Source organism: Muntiacus reevesi, chromosome X (assembly GCF_963930625.1).
Source record: "Muntiacus reevesi chromosome X, mMunRee1.1, whole genome shotgun sequence".
Taxonomy (NCBI): Eukaryota; Metazoa; Chordata; class Mammalia; order Artiodactyla; family Cervidae; genus Muntiacus; species Muntiacus reevesi.
In genome coordinates, this window is record NC_089271.1 from 27,619,370 (window position 1) to 27,643,524 (window position 24,155).

Below are 24,155 nucleotides of genomic sequence, written 5' to 3' on the forward strand. Positions count from 1 at the left end.
ATGAAAAAGAAAAAAAGCACCATTCCTTTTTGATACAAGAAACTTAAAAGCTTATCTCATAGAGGGAAAGGTGGCTAGGTAATCCTCCTATGGACATTTCGGGACCTGTTCTTCAGTCAAATTGCTGCCTTCACTCTGCCTGCTGTCTTGAAAGTCCATGCCTTGCCTGTAATGCCAACATCAATTCTTAGTACAGAATCAGTTTTGTTTCTTGAGGGAGGTATTCTGAATTTCAGAAATTATTTTTAAAAATAGCCACTTCTACCTATCCTTTGGAGAGCAAGGAGATCAAACCAGACAATCCTAAAGGAAATCAGTCCTGAATATTCACTGAAAGGACTGATGTTGAAGCTGAAACTCCAATACTTTGGCCACCCGATGTGCAGAACTGACTCATTGGAAAAGACCCTGATGCTGGGAAAGATTGAAGGCAGGAGGAGAAGGGGACAACAGAGGATGAGATGGTTGGATGGCATCACCGACTCAATGAACTTAAGTTTGAGCAAGCTCTGGGAGTTGTTGATGGACAGGGAGGCCTGGCATGCTGCAGTCCATGGGGTCACAAAGAGTCGGACATGACTGAGTAACTGAACTAAACTGAACCTATCCTCTCAGCATACATATTAAATAGAGTGATCTGGGCGATTTTGTATTTGTGGAAGAATGGCAATTCAAACTTAGCTTATTACATCTTCAGTTCTTGCAGACTGCGTTGTGCACAATCAGTCACAGCATCCTGCTATTCATTGAGTGTCCATGGTCGCTGGCTGACACAGCATTGAATATAATGTGGCATTGTGGCTCCAGGTCTTTTTGCCCTCGTGGTAAATGACTCAACCCATCAGAAGAAATTTATAATGGGCATGCAGCTCACCTATTTAGACGTCATGAGATTGATTTGTTATGAAGTTACTGGTTGTAATGTCTTTGAGAGGGTAGACCTTCATTTCAAATTAAGCCAGCCTCATCTAGGGATTTCAAAGCATATCTGCATACAGAAAGTCTGTATTAAGGAAATAGGATGAAGCCAGCTGTTAAAAATGAGAAACTGTGGAAGGGGTTGGGACTTTCTGTGTTCTGCAGAGGCACTAGATTAGGAGCTTCAGAGTATATGGAAGGTTAATATTATTTGAAAGTTTACTCTGAATCCTATGGAGAAATCAGCACTCTTATTTGGATAACATGATTTCAGCATTCCCAGAGTGTGTGCTCCCCATATCAGCATCCGCTTCTTTCAAGCCCATTCCCTTTACTGTGGTCCCTGTAGGTACTCTATCATTATGTTCCTTAAAAAATATACGTATATCTTTTAGACAACCAGGAATTTTTGTCAGCCTCCTTCCCCTCTACAACTTCCTACAATCCTTTCCCCCACAAGAAACTTGTAAAAACCTCATCCCATTCTCTTCTGGATCTCTAGGCCTGCCAACATTTCTTTCCTAGTCTGTCACATGACCACAAGCTAATCTGATGAACTGATTCTTACTCAATTATTAATGAGCAGTGCCTGAGCAGTACGCAAGGCCAGTCTTCAACCACTCTGGTTCTAATTGTAACTTACTAGTCATCCTCCCTAGGCAAGTCTGGTAACTGGAATTGAAAGTTTAGAATTTTCTGAGATGACAGTCTGATGACGGATGGGACCCTAGGAGCCCGATGACTGAGACATGAGACCTTTGGTAGCAGAAGGAATCTGAAAGCCTCTAACTCACGACAGTCTGAAATAGACATAGGCAAAGCCTTGTAAAGTCCCAGTGACATTTTTAAGAGATCTGCTGTAAATAATCTAGTATTACCAGTTCAGTCTGTTTTGTGTTTATCAGGAAAAAAATATCCGCTGCTGCAAGGTATTAGAAATAATGGCATCTTAAGCAAAAGGCTTGAATTTTGCTGCCCAGCTTCTTCCCTTTGGAAATGGAATGGTTGAGAAGCAGGATGGGGCAATTGAGGGGGTTGAGGGGATAGCCGCTTTATGCAGTGGCTTTTGTTTATTTTCTAACTGACCTGGCACAGCGTAGGCGGAGGCGATGCATGTTTCCTGACATTGGGCCAGTGATGTATGGCCTGACCTTCAAAATGAGGAACATCTTCTCTGTGGGTGAGAGGAGAGCTGTGCAAATGCTTTTATCCCATATTGCTCGGCAGTTTGCAACCAGTTCCGACAAAAAATACCCACCCCGCTGAGTTTGCTGAAGCTTGTATATTGGTTTTAGTTGGAACATTTTGGCAAATTAAGGACTGAGTGAAACCATAAAATTGATTTTATTTACAACAAAGTCTTGTGGTGTCCGTCAGTTGCCCTCGCGTCTCTTTCCTTCCATCTTTGAGGTAATTTCTGTAGTTGATTTATCCAACTTTATAATGAATTTGCATCTGTCTCAGTTCAAGGATAATACCTCCCCTGGGTGTCCCTTTAATTGATACTGGGCATGGTCTGCCTTCTTTCTAGCCTTTATTTCATGCAGGCCCAGTGGATGCCTTTCTTCCACCTCTCTCATTCAATATCGAGTCACTGACAAGTGCTTTGTGATGAACAGATTATATGTCTGTTATCTGCTCTGAACTGTTAAGGCTTCTGTTTAAATTCCATCCTCTAACATTTCAAAGAAAGGGTGATATAGCAACATGTTTTTGGGTTTGTTTGCTTTTTTTTTTTTGGTTTTATTTATTTTTAATTGAAGGATAATTGCTTTACAGAATTGTGTTGGTTTCTACCAAACATCAACATGAATCAGCCACAGGTATACATATGTCCCCTCCATCTTGAACCTCCCTCCCACCTCCCTCCCCGTCCCACCTCTCTAGGTTGTTACAGAGCCCCAATTTGAATTTCCTGAGTCATGCAGCAAATTCCCATTGGCTATGTATTGTACATATAGTAATGTATGTTTCCATGGCACTTTCTCCATGCAGCCCACCCTCTCACTGCAAACCATGTCCATAGTCTGTTCTCTAGCAACACGGCTTTTATAGTGTGATAGCCAATATATGTGATACCTTTAAAAATATTTGAATATGTTTTCTTTCTGAAAGTACTTTTATCATATTTGGAGCACCTTTTAGGGCACAGGAGAGTGCAGTCACTTCTGAATAAGCAGGAATTGTGTGGGAAAGGAATGGCCTGCATGTCAGAGATCTGGAGTCTAGTCCTAACTTTGCCAAGAACTTGTATATTTTACAGGAAGACACCTAACTTATTTGTGACCATATTTCTGTATATATGAAATGAGGAGTTTTTCCTGAACTGATGGTTCTCAACCCCAGTTGCAGATTAACATTATCGGGGTAGCTTTTTGAAATATAATAATAACCAGCCCCCATCACAGACGAATTAAAAAAGGAAACTCTTGAGGTGAGATTAGGGTACTGACAGGCTTCAAAAGCTCCCCTAGTTATTAGAATGTGCAGCCAGGGTTAAGAACCAATGGATTACATGATTTCTAAAGCCCTTTACAGTCCTAAGATTATATGATTCTAATCTCTTCCCAAATCTTTTGTTATAGTTTTTTCTATCTCTGGAGCTAAAAATGAAAGTATTAATTGAATTAGACAAACATGTTGAATCAGTACATATAGTCTCCACAGGAACAGGCAAAACTAACTGCGTCTTAAAAATATATATTTTTATACTGTCATTCTTGAACTTGGTACATAAATTGGCTGATAGTACAGACTGCTGGTTCTCCCTCAACCCTGGTGATTCTGATTCAGTATATACGACACAAATACCCAAACTCCACATTGTCAGTAAGCACTGTGAGTATCTTTCCTACATGAATCTATTGATCTTCTGTTTAGAAATACTGTCTTATACACTATCATCGTTTTCTAACTCTTTGCTGAATAATAAAGGTGCACAAGACGTGCCTCCTTTGGTTTACTGTAAGATGGCTTGAGTTTCTCACTATTTGGTGCAAGAGTGCTGGTATGGATGACACTGGAATAAGCTGCTAAAGATTGGGCATAGTACATTTTGAATGAATTTTGAGTGTTCCTCAGAACAACAAGATTACAAGTTAGAATTGTAAGGGAGCCATCTAGTGGATAAGCATACAGACATGTGGCATCTTGTCCAAAGCTTTTTGCCTTATGGGCTTTCTCAGAATATAGATTTAAATAAACATACAATTAAGTATAGATATATACATTAAATATATATATATATGTTTATGTATTTCTATTATATAAAAATATAAATATAAAAATCCATTAAATTTTAATGATTTTTGCTTCAAAAATAATTTCTCATTACTTTATAAATAACATTCTATATTTTATGTAGTTTAACTCCTTGTATGAAACATGGATACAGAGATGAATAAGATATGATTTTTTAATGAAATAAAGTGTTCTAATTGTAAGGACATAAAAATAGGCAAGTAACTAAAGCATGGTTTTATAATTCCCACTAAATGTTCCTTGGAATTGAATGTAAGAGGAATTTTAGGACTTAAAAATAGTTTATGCAATTAGAGGATACAGACATAGTGTGAAGGATTCACAGTCTAAGATACATTACCATTTTTTTATACTCTGAAGTTTTCAACAGTCCATAACACATGCATTGAGCTGATTTGGGCATTGCCAAAAAATATACATCATGCTACTTACCCAATTATTTATAGCCGTTAGGTATTCATTCCTCAAACAAATATCCTTCTGGTTTTGTGCATGTTATTTTTATAATGCAGTCATGATAAATTAAAACATTTGAAAAAAAATTTGAGTGACAGTATTTGTCTTTTACCAATAAGGAGAATAACAAATTTATAGGAGAACAAGATACCCAAGACATTCATTTTTGGAAGCCTTTATATTAATTTCAGTGCATTTTCACAAGAAGCATTTTAAAAGTTTACCATTTTAAATTAAATTAAAAATATTCTATCACAGCTTACAAGTTCTTATGCTGGGTCTTATCTCTCTCTCCTGTAGTCAGACTCCTGGGATTTCACTTATAGCTGACTCTGCGATTCAGGTAACTTTTAGGTTTTCTTTCCCCCTCCCCGCTTCAGGATGCAGGCTTCCATTGCCTTCCGGGCATCCCTTCCTGACATTCTTATAGCACCTCGACATCTCCACATCAAATTAGGAAATTTTGGACGACAGCTCTTCAGTTGTACATTTCAATGAAAAGTTTCTAAAATCGACAAGAAGAAAAGATTCCAGTCCTCTTTAATCCTCTTTCTTTCTAATCCTCTTCCCACTTTTCTCCTGTTATACTCTGTTAATAAAATCTATCTGGCGTCATTCATTTGGGATACACTGCAAAGTGGGGGCTGTGAGGTCAGATCCACTGCAAGGCAGGTAGCCTCTGAGAGGACCCCCCCGGCAAGGTTCCCACTCCCCCCCTGGTGAACAGGTTCACTGTATAATCCTCTCTGTAGCGTCAGAGAGGCTGTGACAATGATGGATACACTGCTCCCCCGACTCCATGACACTGAACAGGCAAAAGTGAAAGGGAACTTTCATACATATTTGAGCTGGCAAATCAGTTAATTTTGAGGTAATCTAAATGGAGATGATTTTGAGTGGGCCTGACTTAATCAGTAGAAGAGCCTTCAAATAGGTACAGGGCTCTTTCCCGAGAGAAAAGTTCTCTGCTAGAAACGAAGTTCTCCTCGATGAAATCAACAGCCAGGTTGTGAGAGGGCCACTAGGAATGAGCTTCAAGTGACAAGCTGGGAGAACTCCCAACAAGAGAACAGAGACCTACAACCACCATGAACCAAATGTGTTCCTTTAACCCGCTTGTCTACTCCTATGTCATTAAAATCTTCTAAACATTACTACAGCTTTTTATTGTTGCCAACAACCACACAAGCTTGGAAGAGGACCCAAGCTCCAGAAAAGAATGCATCCTAGACGTCATGTTGACAGACCCAGTGCAGGGGTCCTGGTTCAACCATACCTGGACTTCTGAACCACAGAACTGTGTGATAATAAATTGGATGTTGTTGTAAACCATGCAATGTTTGGTTCTTTGCTATGCAGTGATAGGTAACTAATAGATTACCTTGTGTTTTGGGTCATTGGGGTAACCTTCAAACTAAGCTCTCTTATCTCATCTATATCCATCAATCCTATATACTTGCAGCCAGAGTCATCTTCAAAAACAGACTAAAATGTAAGCTCAATGAGGTAGTTTTGTTAAAAACTGTATCTATAGAAGAAAACCAGAATATCATGTGAATCTTAGAAAAATACTTTATCTTAGAAGAACGCTAAGACATTGTGTGCAGGTTACAGTTATTGACTGATGAGTGAATGAATGCATATCATCCATCCACCTTGACACACACCCAAACCATTGCTGGTCCTCCAGTACATGCAGAGAGACATCTTTCTGATACAAGAAGGCTATGTATAAAGTGCTCAAGTATACGGATTCTAGAGGTAAAATTCAAACTCTAACCCTTAGTCTAATATGTCCCTGCTCTGATAGTTCCTAGCTTTGTGACTTCTTGGAATTTGTATGACCACACTAAACCTCAGTTATCTCACTTATAAAACATGATATATGATAATGATTTCCACTGACGATGGTTTTAAAGATTAACTAAGATAGTGCCTGGCCTATGCAATAGATCAGTAAGTGCTGGTTGTGGTTATAGCTTCGAAGTCCCTCTACTGTCTACATTTTTCTCCTGCCGACTGGCCATATGAAGCAGGCACCTCTATGTCTCCTGAATGTGTGGCATAATGTAGAGTAGAATGCATGAATACTGGCTCATTTTCAAGCTCTGAACTAGTTATCAGACCTTGAACAAGATTTTTCACAGTCTTAGTTTGTCTGTCTGTGGAATGGGAGTAATTCTAACATATAGCACAAGAATTATTAGTCTTCATTCTATCTCTACACAAAGCAGTCACATTGAACTACAACTCAGATTGGCCAATGAAACCATCTACTATAAGGATGACATGATGGGTGCTTTCTCGTAATATGTTGAAGAACCACAGAAAACTTTTTCATTTATTAGAAGTATTTGTGTTGCTCTGAGTCCACGTGTTGTTTTTGTTTTCATCTGACCAGGCTTTCTTCTTTCGGTTGGCTGCTAACTGAAAAAATCCATACTTGCTTTAGTGGAAACCTGACTCTGTATCTTTCTAGTTCCTTTTTTTCCCTTACCAATTTCTCATGTATGCTTTCCTGTTGTATTTAGGTAATTTACCTTTAATTCATTCTTGAAAAAAGAAGTGAAAATAAATATATAAATGTCTTCCAGGGTTGTTACTTACATAATAAGCACTGATGTGCCATATTTCTAAGTGTATGTATTACTGTCTTACTGATTAGAATTAATAGATGATGCCAGGAAAAAATCTGGTACAGGGAAACAGACAAGAAAGCAAGTTTGGAAATCCTGTCCAGTGAGTTCCATTTCTTGCCACTGAATAGATCATAGATGCAATTCATAGAAAGGAAAATACAATGATTCTTACATCACTCACTTGGTTAAAATATCCTGATTGCTGTAGTATAAGGAAGTACATGTGCTAGGCAGTCTATGGTTTAATGAACTGATGTTGATATTGAAACTGGTACTCTCTTCCCTCCTGGAGGTATGATTGAATCTATGTGTTAGCTAGCCACTTTTCCACCAGATTTCTCTTTGAAAGTCAATTGCTGAATCATCCCGGAAGCCTCACTGAACATAATATTGAGCAACAAGATTTCTGTGCTCTGTGGATGTGTTTAAATGGCACCAAACAACCAGACACATCAATGGAAATATTAGTCAGACCATTTCTCTATCATTCTGCAGGAAAAACAGTTGACTGAGAACTTTCTGATTTTTCAGTTGTTTGGGTTGCTGTCTAATAAACGTGCTTCTCTATGGAGATATACTTGACATGTCATCATGGAAACATAATCAGAAAGTTTGACTGAAATAAAACTCCCATTTGTGGATGGAGTCGCTCTTTCAAGATATTTAAATACAACTTCAGTTTGCAGACTTAAAGGGAAATAACTTTTTCTACTTCACTGAGCAGAGATAGGATAGTCAGTGCTGTATGTTGGGTTGGGGAGGTTAACCATGCTCTGAGATCCTTAACAAAATGATGAGCACTCTTCTGGTTAGCTTAGAATGGCTGTGATTTGTACTTGCCATCACTGACTTGCACCTAAAAGATAAACTGTAAGTACAAGCAGCAACTGTCAAGGCCACTTAGGATTTTTATCCTTGTATTCCTTCTGTTTGTTAATATTTTTCCCATTTTGAGGTCACAACGGTGACCTCATATAGCCAACATTAGAAATAAGGACATCTGTATTGCATTGACCCTGTTAAATTGGTATTCAGTAAAATAAAACCATCCTTTGCAGTAATGGGCGAGAACTTGCCTTTCACCCAGAGCCAAGTTCATTAGAAATTCATGCTCACAGCCCAGAGAAAAACAGAGTTTTTATGAGGTTTCAACAAGTAATATATCTGCATGATGGGTTGTTCCAAGAAACTGAGCAAATGAAAATGTCAGTTTGCAGAAACTGTCAAAACCAGCATAACCTAATTTAGAATTGCTGCTTATTTAATAAACTACCAATAGCCCTACCAGATAGAGTCCTGTCAGTCTTGCAGAAAAAGCACTCATTCCTCTTGCACTTAAGTTAGTTTTATCGACACCCTAGGATCTGCTAATGGGAAAAGAGCACTAACTAATTAGATACAACATCCAATCATTAAATAGCAGCAAGCATAGTTATTATAGTGTTCTTAGCTATGAAATGCCAGGAGTCTTGATCTGGGAATTCTTTGGTATGTCGAAGTGGGAGTTCAGTTTGTATGCAATTATAAAAGAGTGTGCCTTGCTCCATGTTTTGCACATAGCATATCCTGAAAAAATACAAAATGATAACTAATTTTATTAATGTAACGTTTGATATGTGAGTTTGAGTGGCAAATATTTTCAATACAGAACTTCTAGAAGCAGTGACAGGCACTTATTTGTGTTTGCCTCAAAGGGACTCAAATACTACTACCACATAATAACAACATCTTTCCAACATCATCTCTAGTTTCATGATTTGTGGTTTTTAGTTATCATGAAACAAATGTGTTAGACTGGAAGTGGGTAGCACTGCTTCCCTAGAGTAGACACATGAAGTAGATTCTAAACCAGTAATAGAGAAACTCTGAAGGGAGTGGGGCAGGAGATAACAAGAGTATGGAGTTAGGAGGGCTGTGCAGAGAGGTATTACCAAGGAAGAAAATATTCACGCACTTTTTAATTGCATAGTATAATTTGATTGCAAGTTTCAAAGACAGACTGAAAAAGAATGTAATCAGTTCTCTGCATGTTGGCACAATAGAAATTTATGGGGAGACTGTGGTGGAAACAATATGAGAACAGCTGAATGAATTCAATAGCTATGATGTGGAGCCTTCCTTACTGTTGAGAATGGAAAAGAATGTGAAAGCACAGTGCAACAGATTTGGCAGCAAGCTGTGTTTTCTCAGTACAGTAGATCCCTATTGCTCATGAGTATTAGAGAAGACCTACACACCTGCTTCTGTTATTCTCATGCTGAATGGTGATTACAGAGTTTATAAATAGCCTTTCCTTCCTCTCTGCTAATGTTTCCTTATATGTGGGAGAAGGTAGATCATCTGGCTAGCTAAATATCACCTGGAATTGTTACACCCTGCAGCATGTGTTCAAGAAATTAAAGCAGATGATGTTGGTTGAAAGTTTTAGATCACACAATATTTTCAACATCTATAATCACATCCTTCAGAGTTTCTATCTGTTCTTCCCTCACCACCTATGAAAAAGTATCATTTTGACCCTAGAGGCCTGTTACCTGGAGGCATTTTGACATATTTTTGTCATTGTTGGCTACCACTAGCTCAATCACAATTGTGTGATTTTTCTTTATATACCATTTCTTAAGGCCATCCTTGCTTTACTCTTTACTCAATCACTTGTGAATTTGTGAGTGATCTTCTTGTCCTACATGACAGCAGCCACTCACATGGGTCTTTATCTCCTAGTTGTCTGTATTTATTTCTAGCCATTAGAGATCCTCAAGACCCAGTTTGGTCATCCCTTGGGCTTGGGAGGGTAGAAACATCACTGTATAGATATCTTCAATGGCTCACATTGGTTCACTGCGAACCTGCCATCATGTAGAATCATCGACTTTAGAGGGTGGACATGGGCATGTGGAATCTGGAGACCAAATGCTGTTGAGGTCAGAGGCTGATGTGATTATCTTCAAGAGTAGAGTTTTATTAGGGTGTAGCCTTGAACTTAATCTTCAAAACAAAATGTGTGTGTAATCCCCTCTTTTCCTTATCAAGGACCTCTTCATATCCACTGAATTAGTACTGTGTATTATGATTTAAAGAAGATTTTAAGAAACCTGAATTTAAACTCATTTTCATATTTCTCTATATGTTACAAAGCATTCATTCAAAAACATGACAGCCTTTAAGATTAAGATTTATATACCATATATACCTAGTAATCTAGAAAAATGAAAGTATTGATCGGAAAATATTTTATGATATCTATTCAAATTGTATAGTGTAACTCATTTATTGCAACCTATTTAGAATTTATCTTTTATACTCTAATCTGTGTTGAAAAAGGATCGAGTAGTTATTTTCTTCCTCATTAGTCCAGCTTTCTCATGTGATAGAGAATTGTTATTACTAAATTACATTCGTTTTGAAAAATCAAATTTTTTACATAAAGGCCATGGATATCACACCACATTCAACTTCCAGTTTTAAATGATTTTTTTTTAATGAGTAGTGTTCATTTGATTTCCTTTGCTGCTGAAAACACGTTTCAAAAGTTTAGTGGCTTACCCAACCCTTTTGGCACCTGGGACCAAGTTCACAGAAGATAGTTTTTCTTCCATGAACCTGGGAACAGGAGAATGGTTTTGGGATGGTTTAAAAACATTACATTTATTGTGCATTTTATTTATATTATTATCACATCAACTCCACCTCAGATCATCAGGCATTCGATCCCAGTGGTTGGGGATGCCTGCTTAAAACCACACAGTTTTATTATCTTACACTTCTGGAGTTAGAAATTTGACACAGGTCTTACTGATCAAGCTGTTGGCAGAACTCTAGGGAAGAATTCATCTCCTTACCTTGTCCTGCTTCTAGACGCTGTATGTATTCCATGGCCCATGTGCCTCTTTCACCATCTTCAAAGCTAGTGGTGTTTCATCTTTCTGACCATTGTTCAGTGGGCATATCTCCCTCTCTGACTCTATTCTTTTGTCTTCCTCCTCCGCTTTAAGGAAGTTACAATTACATTGAACCATCTGGAAAATGCGGTGTACTCTTCCTATTTTGGTCAGCTGATGAGTGATATTAATTCTATCTGAAACTATAATGCCCCTTTGCCAAGTTATCCAACCAGTTCACAGCTTCTATTCTGCCTACCACATAGTAGTATATGCTATGTAAATATATTGTCCCCCAAATCTGCCTATTAAAACAAACATTAGTAGATAAGAGTAAGCATTTTTTAGTTTGTTATTTAGCAGTAGATATTTTTTTGCCTATAGGATGAAAGGAAATAAGCCCAGTGATACTGTATGTACTTTGAATCCAAAGACTGAAGTCACAGAATTGCTAACATTTCCAAACTTTTCCTTACAAGCCGCTAAACATTACTGATATCTCTGTGATACTACATTCCACAAATGAAGACACCATTTCTTTTTCTTGTTCTGTCAAGTGGAACCATTTTCAAACCCAATTCTAAAGTCCTAAATTGAGGGATTAGGAGCAGACTCTCAGCCACTCTCTTCCAGAAATCATTTGGCATTGTTGCATAGAACAGGTACCCATGAAACTTTGTGTATACTGCAACAGTGGTTCGTGTTTGGAGATTAGGACCTGTGACAATTTGGAGGGTTCCTATGAAAATAGTAACTGGTAGGGTCATAAGTCACACTGTTACATTCTTTTTCTTTTTTCTTTTTCTTTTTTTTTTATTAGTTGAAGGCTAATTACTTTAGAGTATTGTAGTGGTTTTTGTCATACATTGACATGAATCAGCCATGGATTTACATGTGTTCCCCATCCCGATCCCCCCTCCCACCTCCCTCTCCACCCGATCCCTCTGGGTCTTCCCAGGGCACCAGGCCAGAGCACTTGTCTCATGCATCCAACCTGGGCTGGTGATCTGTTTCACCATAGATAATATACATGTTCTCAAAGGAGGCATACTATGTGATGACATCAACTGAGGTAAGGAATTGATTTAGGGAAATCCCTTTTGGGCTGAGCTAAGTAGTTCTTAACACAAAGACACCATGATATCATGGTAAAAGTAGTGGATTAGGATACAGGAGACTTAGTTTTGGTTCTGGCTCCATCTCTAATTATCTGTATCTTTTTGAACATGTTAAAAGATAATCTTTTGGCCTCATTTCCTTCATTTTAAAAATGAGTTGAGCTGAAATTATCACTGAAGCCCTCTATCATTCAAAGCTTCTGTGATGTTGTGTTATAATCCCAGATTTTACATGGCCACCATATGCTTCAGAGCATCTGTGATGGCTCATGGAAGAAAGGGAGTTGGACTCGAAAAAAGTAATATAGCATTAGATGTGACATCACAAAGATATTGCAACTGCGAGTATAGAAAACAGAGTTCACTGAAATACTGAAAGCTTAAAAGAGCTCTTTGGCACGTCTCCTTGATACTCTACTGTTTTCTGAGTTCAATTCCAATGGCATTGGTAAATGTGAAGGGGTCTTAAAAGAAATAGCATAAGGATGTTTTACTATAGTTTTGCCTTATTGTGTATGGAATAGACTTGATGCTAGAAAGTTGATAGCAAAGTGAAATCCTCTGTATAGGATTTTTTTCCCAACTGACTTCTTTTATAGAATTGAAGCTAGGGGAAGATAAATGATCCTACATGATGCAACAAAAATCAGAGAATGTTTTAGCAGTAGAGATGCGGGGCACAAACAATCTATCTGATGCCCACATTTAATTGATAGGACGTGTAGACAGACTTCATGGTTCATTCTGGATCATGAAGCCAGTTAGTTACAGAGTCGGGATTGAAATTGGAGCTACTCTTTCCCACAATAGCTCTGGTCAACCTTTCATACTTAAATTGCATATGATAATGTATACTATTAAGGGGGAGCTAAATGTTGATATTACTCAACATCAGTCACCAATCATCCCATCTAGGTCATCACAGAGCGCCAAGCTCTCTGAGCTATACGAATTCAATTTAAGATGAGACTGTTAAAAAGTATATTTAGGAGTCTGGTGATGGAATGAATAGAAACAGATATGCAACTAACTTTCAACATGTGTGATTTTAACTTAAAAAAAATGACCTTTTCCCCTTTCCTGTTGCTCTGCTCCTTTTTTCCCTCATCACTTCAATGTCGTTTCTCTTGTCTACCTCTGAAGACGTACTCTTTGTAAGATCTGGAGCCTCCTCTGATTCAGGCACTCACATAGGAAGTGAACTGTCTCTCTCTCCTTTCTTCAAATAATGATGTGGTTTCAGCTTTTTATGCCTATTGAGTGACACTCTTGGAAAGAGGATTGCATCTCTACCTTTTATCTATTTCTCCTTCTCACCTCGCACTTCCTCACACAGCACTATGTAATTTTGTGTGTATCCCTGTTATCTATTAATATCTGTTTTTTCAGTATTATGGTGACTTACTGCTTAGGAGTGTGACTGTATCTGTATTGTATTCAGATGGAGAATTGTTAAGACAAATATACAGTCTCCCTGACACTGAAACTTCCAGTCAACACTGGAATAGGAAGTTGAGAACTGCATTAAAACTTTTGCAGTTGGCTGCCATAGAAACCAATGCAAGAGTGATTTTGCAATGAAATATGACATTGCAGGGATATGTCTGATGAATGACACAGAAAGTGAACTAAATTAGAAAGCCAGTTTATATAGACCCCTGGATCCTCAAAACCTGAGTCTCAGAACACTTGAACAAAGTAACTATGTAGAAAAAGACCTTCGTGATGAGCATTCTTAAATTCATTGAAAAGATTTTCTTTAGAGGTTAATAGCATTTGATGGCAGAATTACTCTGTCCAGAGCATTCAGCTCACCTGAGAAGTGAGTTAAAGATTTTATTTTATGCCTTTTAAAAAGTCAGCTTCTCATCTTCCATCCCTAAATCATTTGCAAAACTGTTAAATGATGATTATTTTTGCATTTGAAATGCAATTGCATTTACATCACATATATTGAGGATTATGTTCTTTCATTCACTACATGTATGCAAGCAATAAAGTTGGTGAATGAGTTACCTGTGTATTACGATTACTGAGGGTCTTCTCACCACTGGGACTGCTGTCTTCAATAGATGAACCAAACTTGGCAATCTTCAGATAATATAAAAGAACACCTTCATGTATATTCAAACCCCCATAGAATTCTTCAAGCATGCACTTCCTGTCTTAATATACAAAGTATCTCAAACATAAATTTCCTTTATTCTCTTGGTGATTCCTTATGTTATTTGTGCATCTTGGATATGGTGATCTGCTGGTGCTTTAGTGGAAGTACAAGTATAGGATAAGAATAGCTTAAATCTCTTCTGCCCTTTTATACGAGTGTGACTTTGCAAGATGCTTTGAGCAATCAATGCCTGAAGGACAATTGAGCCAAATGCAAGCGGTTAGCACACGAAATCTCTGAAATCTCCGCCAGGTACAGTAGAGATGTCTTACGCCTCCAGGTGCCACAGTGATGAGGTCCAGGTCACTCCTTCCCCACCCTGCTCTCGACACTGACCTAGCTCTCTTCACCACCATGCAGCCTAGCCTTTGATGAGAGAGTTCTCATAACAGCCGGGCAGCCTCTCTGAATCATTGCCATGGATTTGTTTCCTTTTGCCTCAGTTCCCTCATTCCCTTTTTCTTTCTTCTGCCTTCTGTTGCTACTCCCAATTTTCTGTGAAAAGCTGGCTTGTGTCTAGATTACCAAACCATCAGAGGATATATATCCTTTCAAGTGGAAAGTCAAATAATCACAGCATGGTGGGCACTATTTTTATAGTTTTCTATGTTTTTGGTTCATTGCTTGGGTCCACGGAGAAAGCTTCATTCTTCCTAAAGAGGAAAGGTTTGCAGCTCCTCCTTCTCTCACCCCAGTTGTCCGGCAGTCTAGAGCTGTTCTCCAAGTGTGAGAGTTCTGAAAATCTGGCCTTAGGCAGGGCAGAGAGTAGTGTGTATCCATATGTGTGTACATACACACTATCATAGTCATGGTTAGATTAATTGGACATGCTGTTTATTTTTAATATAAGGTGAAGCACAAAAATGAACCACTATCTCAAAGATGTTAATTTTTTTTTTTTTACACACTGCCTACAATGCGGGAGACCCAGGTTCGATCCCTGGGTTGGGAAGATCCTCTGGAGAAGGAAATGGCAACCCACTCCAGTACTCTTGCCTGGAAAATCCCATGGACAGAGGAGCGTTACAGGCTACAGTCCATGGGGTCACAAAGAGTCAGACACAGCTGAGTGACTTCACTTTCACTTTTTCACTTTCACATTTAAAACAGATAACCAACAAGGACCTACTATACAGCACAGGGAACTCTGCTCAATGTTATGTGGCAGCCTGGATGAGAGGGGAGTTCGGGGGCAAGTGGATACATGTATATGTATGGCTGAGCCCCTTTCCTCTTCACTTGAAATTATCACAGCATTGTTAATTGGCTATATCCCAATACAAAGTAAAAAGTTTTAAAAGATAAAAATAAAAATGCCATACACACACAAAATAATTTTGCATCAAGCATGAAAGAACCAATCAACAACCAATGATACAATCATAACTCAATTAGGCTCATATATTTTGTTTTATCTGGGACATACAAACTAGCTTTGTAAGGTTGTCAGCTCTGCCTAGATATTCACTATAACCTACAATTTCCTAAAATCATATATGACTATTTAAAATTCATCAAAATTCTCTATCACAAAGTATATTAGATATTGGGGAAAAGAACTTATAAAACAAAGCACATATATTCATTAATTTACTTATTTTAGTCTGATTAGATGGTGAAAAAAGAAAAAAAAATCAGTAGGATCCCATTATTTCAAGGACTATTACGCAAATGAAACTACAACTCACCTGGCCCTAGGGACCTGTCACACAGGTATTAAAGACACTACAGTACCACACTCTAATAATACAAAGAGAGAAAAGGAACAAGAGATAAATACAAAACTGGGCCAACAGTAGTGAAAGGAAAGCACATTAAAAAACCAGAAGCTTTTGGAGAACATAAAGTAAATGTCCTTTGTATAGTAAAGATGTACAATTTAGGATGTCTTCTTTGGGGTCTAATTTAGACATTATGGAAAGGAGGGGTTATTTGATGGCAGGAATAACATGAAGAGATTAAAAACAGGACATGTAAGACCAAGTGTGTTTTGGTGTGGCATTTTGAGCAGTTAGTGGAACCCACCAGTGTTCTCAACACTCTCTACTTTGGGAAGGTACTTTTATATTGTAAGTAACTTTGTGGAGAGGTAGAGGAATAAGGGTGTGTTCTGAAGAACTGACATAGTTCTGGATGCTTCAACTTTGCTGTAAATTAATAAAAGAAAAAAGTATACACACAAAAAATAGAAAGTTGCATGCAATTCATATCACCAATGATCTAACAGGCATTAAAAAGGCTCTTACAAAACAATAACACCAACAACTCAAGACAAAAATGCACGTATTATATGACTAACCAGTTCCTAAGAAAGGACATCAGCTAATTTTGAAATATGTGAAAATATTCAACCTCCTTCAAATTAAATAAATCTAAAGAAACAATGTCATCAGGTTAACAAAGTTAAGAAATGGCAAGTGTGTAGACAATTGGATGTTCATACATTGCTGATAGGAGTTTAATCAATGCAGCCTATGTGCAAAGCAATTCAGCAGTATCTATTAAGACCCAAGGGCTTTCCTGGTGGGTTCAGATGGTAAAGAATCTGCCTGCAATGCAGGAGACCTGGGCTTGATCCCTAGGTTGGGAAGATCCCCTGGAGAAGGAAATGGCAACCCACTCCAGTATTCTTGCCTGGGAAATCCCATGGACAGAGGAGCCCAGTGGGCTACCGTCCATGGGATCACAAAGAGTCGGACATACTGAGTACCTAAACACACACACACACACAAATAAGACTCAATTGGCACATACTCTTTGACTCAGCAATTCTCAAATTTATCTTGAAGTTAAACTTATCCATGCCTACGTTTCTGTTTATGTGTAAGAAAGAGACTACATTCATTATCTTTTGCATTGTGTAAGATTTGGAATTACTTAAATGTAAATCAACAGATGACTGGTCAAGAAAACTGTAGTTCCTCCACACAATGGACATCATTTAGATATAAAGGAGAAAGACATTCCTGTATGTACTTACATGGAAAGATCTTGAAAATGTATAATTAAATGAGAAAAATAGAGTGTGCAAAAATAGATATAAATATGCTACTGGTTTGGGAAAAATATGCTCAGGTGCATGCATACATATGCGTGCACGCACACACACACACACACACACACACACACACACACACACACTATGATGAGCATAGGCTATTTCTGGCCTGTTTATCGTTCAAATTGGTTGAGGAGGTTACCTCCAGAAGATGAGACTGGTTGGTTGGGGAGATTGGACTGGGAAGAAGACTAAGTTTTTGATTCAGACACTTTTTCATACCTTTTATATTGTATATCTTATTGTATGTCTCTCTACTAAAAATAATTAGAAATCAAAGCAATTAGGGGAAGATACGAGTTCTAAGATACAGTCTGTCTGCGAGCAAATGTGTACAATGAGCTTGAGCTACTTTCAATGTATTAGGAATCTGGTAATAGTGCACATGAATCAGGAGGAAGAAAAACTTTCACAGATATTTTGACATCATACTGAGATCATTTGATAGTTTCTGCCTGGTTAATATGTCTTAAATGATTATGGAGAGGATGTTGTGACCCAGAAATGCAATAATTCATTACAGTATCTCAATGATATCCCATTAGCACTGACAGCACTCTGTTACCTTTAAAATTTTTCTGCATTGGAGTCTCAGTTATTTAACCATTTTCCAGTTATTAAGCAATATATGAATCAGACTCACATTCTGTATTCAGAACAGTGATCAAAATATGTATATCTTATAGCAGTTATAGATTATAACAGTAAAAACGCGTTTCAGAGTATGAAGAGTGGAGAACAAGTCAAAGTCTTATATGAATGGGGGAGAACAATTTTTCTTATAATTAGAATGCCCTAATGTCCTAATTTTCCTCATTAATACTCAGTGATAATTTTGAAAAGTATGGAAATGTATGTATAACTTAGGATTCCAAATGCTGAAACAGTGAAATAAAGAAGAGATATAAGAAATAAAGACAAAGGAATCCCCTTTTATTTCCCAATTTATATCAAAATGTTATTTTAATTGGTAACATAAAATGTATCAGAAATTTTTCACACCATTTTATATGCCATCTCTTTTCCTTGAGGTGTTGAAGTGATTATTTTCAGGTAAAAATTTAGAAAATCACATACAAGTGACATAACTTAGATATGTAGATTTTAGTTGTACATAGAATTGCTGATTCATTTTCTCCTCAATGTACCTCTCTAACTTATTGATGAGAATATGACATTTTTTTTCCTTTTATTAAACTTTGTTTCGTTACCACACTTGACACTTGCATTTACCATGCTACTTAGGGATGGAAGTCCTAAGGGGAGCTAAAAAGAAAACTACAATTGAAAAATAGATACAGCAACAAAAATATACGTAAATAATGAAAGAGATTTGGTGAGCATCCTGGTAATGTTCAGTTTAATGAATTCATTTGAGAGAAGGGTGGGCATCACTCAATGCTTCTCACGTTTTGGAAATAAGAAGAAAGCATCAAACCAGTAAACTATTAAGCCATGGCTTGTGGATACGATTCTAGAGAGCCAGTTTAGTGAATGGTGGAAATGCTGCTCTTTTGAGGTCTCTCATTACCTTTCAGCATTTGGAATCCAAACTAGAGAAGGATTTCTCCTCAAATAACACCAGAGGCAATTTCATCATCATTTCAGTCTCTTCTGTAATATTGTTCTCTCATTTCTTCTGCTGTATCATATCTAAAATAGTGTGATTTATTTCTCTGCATTGTATCATTAAAACTAAGAAGCTTTCCACAAGGAGAAAGAAAGGTGTTCAGCTAAGACCAGGGGCTTCCTTTGATACTGTTAAGTAAAGTCCTGTTTGTGTCAGCAGTGTTACTTTGGCTGTGGTCCAGGAGTTTAATTGGCTCTCGTTTGCCTAATCTCCTATAACAGATAATGTTATTATGAAATCTCAGGACTCCAAAATCCCCCATCAAACAGAAGAAGCCTTTTAATGAAAATCCCTCATTTTACCTGGCTTTTGCCTTGGTCTGAGCCACTTAAATCCCTTCTCACTTGTAAGAAATGCATTACTTTTCCTAACAACCATGCTAATTCTAAACCAGGAAACATTTATTTTGGATCATTTCTTTTCTGGAATGATTCAAAGTTCAGGAAAGGAAAATGGAGAAGGAAGTTAAATTAGGCTGAAATACCAAGGATACAAAATTAAATTGGATTTTATAACCTCTGTTTTGCAGCTAGGTTGATGTTAATTTGTACCTTGAAAGACAAAGCACTTGAACATTTGCTGTTTTTGAGTTTACATTGTTTTCTTCTACACCAATAAATCAATGTATATAATTCATGTGTCTGGATTCTGTATTTTCTATTCATCCATTTAGTCATTCTTACATTCCACAAATATTTTGTGGGTACCTTTTACATTTAAGGCACTGCTAATAGAATACAGGGCTCCCCTGGTGGCTCAGCAGTAAAGAATTCACCTGCAGACACAGGAGACATGGGTTCAATCCCTGGGTCAGGAAGATCCCCTGGAGAAGCAAATGGCTACCCACGCCAGTGTTCTTGCCTGGGAAATCCCATGGACAGAGGAGCCTGGCAGGCTACAGTCCATGGGGTTGCAAAGAGTGAGACATGACTTCAACACTAAACAACAACAGTTGAGCAAAGAAACCAACAAATACAAAAGAAAATCCTAACTCTAATGGAGCTTTAAAAAAAATGGAGCTTATGGTTTAGGTAGTGATAATTGTGTGAAGAAAAAGAATGTATAGAGGATAATAGTACAGTATATATGTGGAGATGGGTAAAAAAATTATATTACATATAACATACCTATATCCATATCCATATATATCTTCAGGGATATAGATTTTATGTTGTATTAAGGAAGTCAAGGGCTTCCCTCATAGCTCAGTTGGTAAAGAATCCACCTGCAATGCAGGAGACTGCAGTTGGATTCCTGGGTCGGAAACCTCCACTGGAGAAGGGACAGGCTACCCACTCCAGTATTCTCGGGCGTCTCTTGTGGCCCAGCTGGTAAAGAATCTGGCTGCAATGCAGGGGACCTGGACTTGATCCCTGGGTTACGAAGATCTCCTGGAGAAGGGAAAGGCTACCCACTCCACTATTCTGGCCTGGAAAATTCTAGGGACTATACAGCAGAGTCCCAAAGAATAGCAAGGAGAGATAAGAAAGCCTTCCTCAGTGATCAGTGCAAAGAAATAGAGGAAAACAATACAATGGGAAAGACTAGAGATCTCTTCAAGAAAATTAGAGATACCAAGGGAACATTTCATGCAAAGATGAGCTCAATAAAGGACAGAAATGGTATGGACCTAACAGAAGCAGAAGATATTAGGAAGAGGTGGCAAGAATACACAGAAGAACTGCACAAAAAAATCTTCATGACCCAGATAATCACGATGGTGTGATCACCCACCTAGAGCCAGACATCCTGGAATGTGAAGTCAAGTGGGCCTTAGGAAGCATCACTACAACCAAGGCTAGTGGAGGTGATGGAATTCCAGTTGAGCTATTTCAAATCCTGAAAGATGATCCTGTGAAAGTGCTGCACTCAATATGCCAGCAAATCTGGAAAACTCAGCAGTGGCCACAGGACTGGAAAAGGTCAGTTTTCATTCCAATCCCAAAGAAAGGCAATGCCAAAGAATGCTAAAACTACCACACAATTGCACTCATCTCACACACTAGCAAAGTAATGCTCAAAGTTCTCCAAGACAGCCTTCAACAATATGTGAACTGTGAACTTCCAGATGTTCAAGCTTGTTTTAGAAAAGGCAGAGGAACCAGAGATCAAATTGCCAACACCCGCTGGATCATTGAAAAAGCAAGAGAGTTCCAGAAAACCATTTATTTCTGCTTTATTGACTATGCCGAGGCCTTTGACTGCGTGGATCACAATAAACTGTGGAAAATTCTGAAAGAGATGGGAATACCAGACCACCTGACCTGCCTCTTGAGAAATCTGCATGCAGGTCAAGAAGCAACAGTTAGAACTGGACATGGAACAACAGACTGGTTCCACATCGGGAAAGGAGTACATCAAGGGTGTATATTGTCACCCTGCTTATTTAACTTACATGCAGAGTACATCATGAGAAACGCTGGTCTGGAAGAAGCACAAGCTGGAATCAAGATTGCTGGGAGAAATATCAATAATTTCAGATATGCAGATGACATCACCCTTATGGCAGAAAGTGAAGAACTAAAGAGCCTCTTGATGAAAGTGAAAGAGCAGAGTGAAAAAGTTGGCTTAAAACTCAACATTCAGAAAACAAAGATCATGGCATCTGGTCCCATGATTTCATGGCAAATAGATGGAGAAACAGTGGCAGACTTTATCTTTTTGGCCTCCAAAATCACTGCAGATGGTTACTGCAGCCATGAAATTAAAAGACACTTACTCCTTGGAAGAAAAATTATGACCAACCTAGATAGCATATTAAAAAGCAGACATTACTTTGCCAACAAGGTCTGTCTAGTCAAGGCTGCGGTTTTTCCAGTGGTCATGTATGGATATGAGAGTTGGACTATAAAGAAAGCTGAGCACTGAAGAATTGATGCTTTTGAACTATGATGTTGAAGACTCTTGAGAGTCCCTTGGACTGCAAGGAGATCCAACCAGTCCATCCTAAAGAAAATCAGTCCTGAGTGTTCATTGGAATGACTGATGCTGAAGCTGAAACTCCAATACTTTGGCTACCTGATGCAGAGAGCTGACTCATTTGAAATGACCCTGATGCTGGGAAAGATTGAAGGCAGGAGGAGAAGGGAAAGACAGAGGATGAAATGGTTGGATGGCATCACCGACTTGATGGACATGAGTTTGGGTAAACTCTGGGAGTTGGTGGTGGACAGGGAGGCCTAGCATGCTGCGATTCATGGGGTTGCAAAGAGTCAGACAGGACTGAGAGGCTTTTACTTTCACTTTCAACGAAGTGAAAGATGATACCTGTCCTAGGGTGACTTTTAAGAGAGTTTGAAGAAGTAAAGAGGAGTCATGTAGCCCTTATGGAGCAAAGAGAATTGCAGGCAGGAGACAGCAAATGCAAAGACCTGTGATGAAAGCATGTTTTGTGTTTAAGCCGAGAGTGATAGGAGCTGAGGGGAAGTGCCAGGAAATGAGATGTTGGAGACAGGGTGCTTGTGGAATAGGTCAAATAGGTCCTTGATGTCTCTGGAATGATTTGAGAATGGCTTCTTTTAAATATCATTATGTATGTTCTTACTCACTCTCTCATGTTCGACTCTTGAGACCTCATGGACTGTAGCCCGCCAGGCTCCTCTGTCCCTGGGGATTTTCCAGGCAAGAATGCTGGAGTGGATTGCCATGCCCTCCCCCAGGGGATCTTCCCCACCCAGGGATCAAACCCACATCTCCCGCATTGCAGGCAGATTCTTTACCATCTGAGCCACCAGGGAAACCCAATTTGTACATGTAATGTGTATATGTATACAATATGTGATATGTATCAATATGGTAATTAAAGTAGAAAACCATAGCCATGGTAAAAAGATTGAAGAATAAATAATGTACAGGAATGTTAATATGCTTCCTGTAGTTGAGCACCAGATCTCACTTTAAGTTTCCTAGTAGCCAGGATATAAAGGGAAATAAAAAAAAAATTCATAGGTTTGATTAAATAAGTGATCAAGAATACCAATTATTTATGGAAATTAAAACAAAATTACTCAAAAAATTTTGCTGTTGCTTGTCTTCTCTGTCAGCCAAACATGCTTTTTGTCTTTAATTTTTATCATTATGGTTCTTCATATTTTATTAAACAAATTTCCACACTTGATTCACTTGATGTGTATTTCCATCCAATCTTAAAAAAAGCTTGTAGATTATAAAATATTATGTCATTTTAGAATTATCTAGTACCATACTGAAGTTTTCATGATTTTGATATGTTTTTATTTCAATCCTAAGAGTCAAGTTGGCAACTGTAGTATGTTTTTAAATAGAAATCACAATAAATTATTCATGTACCAAGAAGAAACTTACTTCATTGAGTATATAGATTAAGTCTTTATATTCACTGACTCTTTTATAAGTCATTTTTCAAAGTCTTACATTGGGATTAATACAGTTCTTTTTTTTTTTTTGATCTAGTAAACACTTTCTTATGTCCTGTAATATTTCAGGTTAAAATACCCTGTAGTCAACTGAGATGAACTATATTTTATAGTCCAAAATCATAATTTAAGTAATTAAAAAATAATGTGCATAATTGTCTATCAAACGTGAGAGCTTACCTGTCTGAGAAGAAACAGAAAGTGAGCCTAACATGTCTAAGACAGTTATTAGATACCTATTGTTTATAAAGTTGAATAAACCCAATTACAGGGATACAGAGAAATATGAATTATATGAAGAGTTGTATAAGAGGAAAATATTGCCCTTACAATTAAAATCAATCATGTTAAATAATTAGGTAGTGAGATCTCAAAAACTTTTCGGATATTCTATTCTAATATGGATAGTGATCTAAGCAAGCAGATTATAGTCTAAATTAATGCAATATAAATAGAACCATATTGTGTAGAAAGAGTTAAGATATGAATGACAAAAGACAGGAGACAGATTAAAGCAAAAGAAGGTACAGGCAGATGCTGAAAGCTAAATTGTCTATGAAAATTTGTTCAGGAAGCCCCAAATAAATAGTAAGAACATAATAATTATAGCAGCTAATATATATGGTAGTTACT

General features: G+C 37.8%; 1 protein-coding gene across 1 annotated transcript in view; it reads left to right on the forward strand.

The window, feature by feature from the left end:
* IL1RAPL1 (interleukin 1 receptor accessory protein like 1) overlaps window positions 1–24,155 on the forward strand; it is a 757,712-nt gene that overhangs the window by 38,800 nt on the left and 694,757 nt on the right. The gene's annotated exons all lie outside the window — the stretch shown is intronic.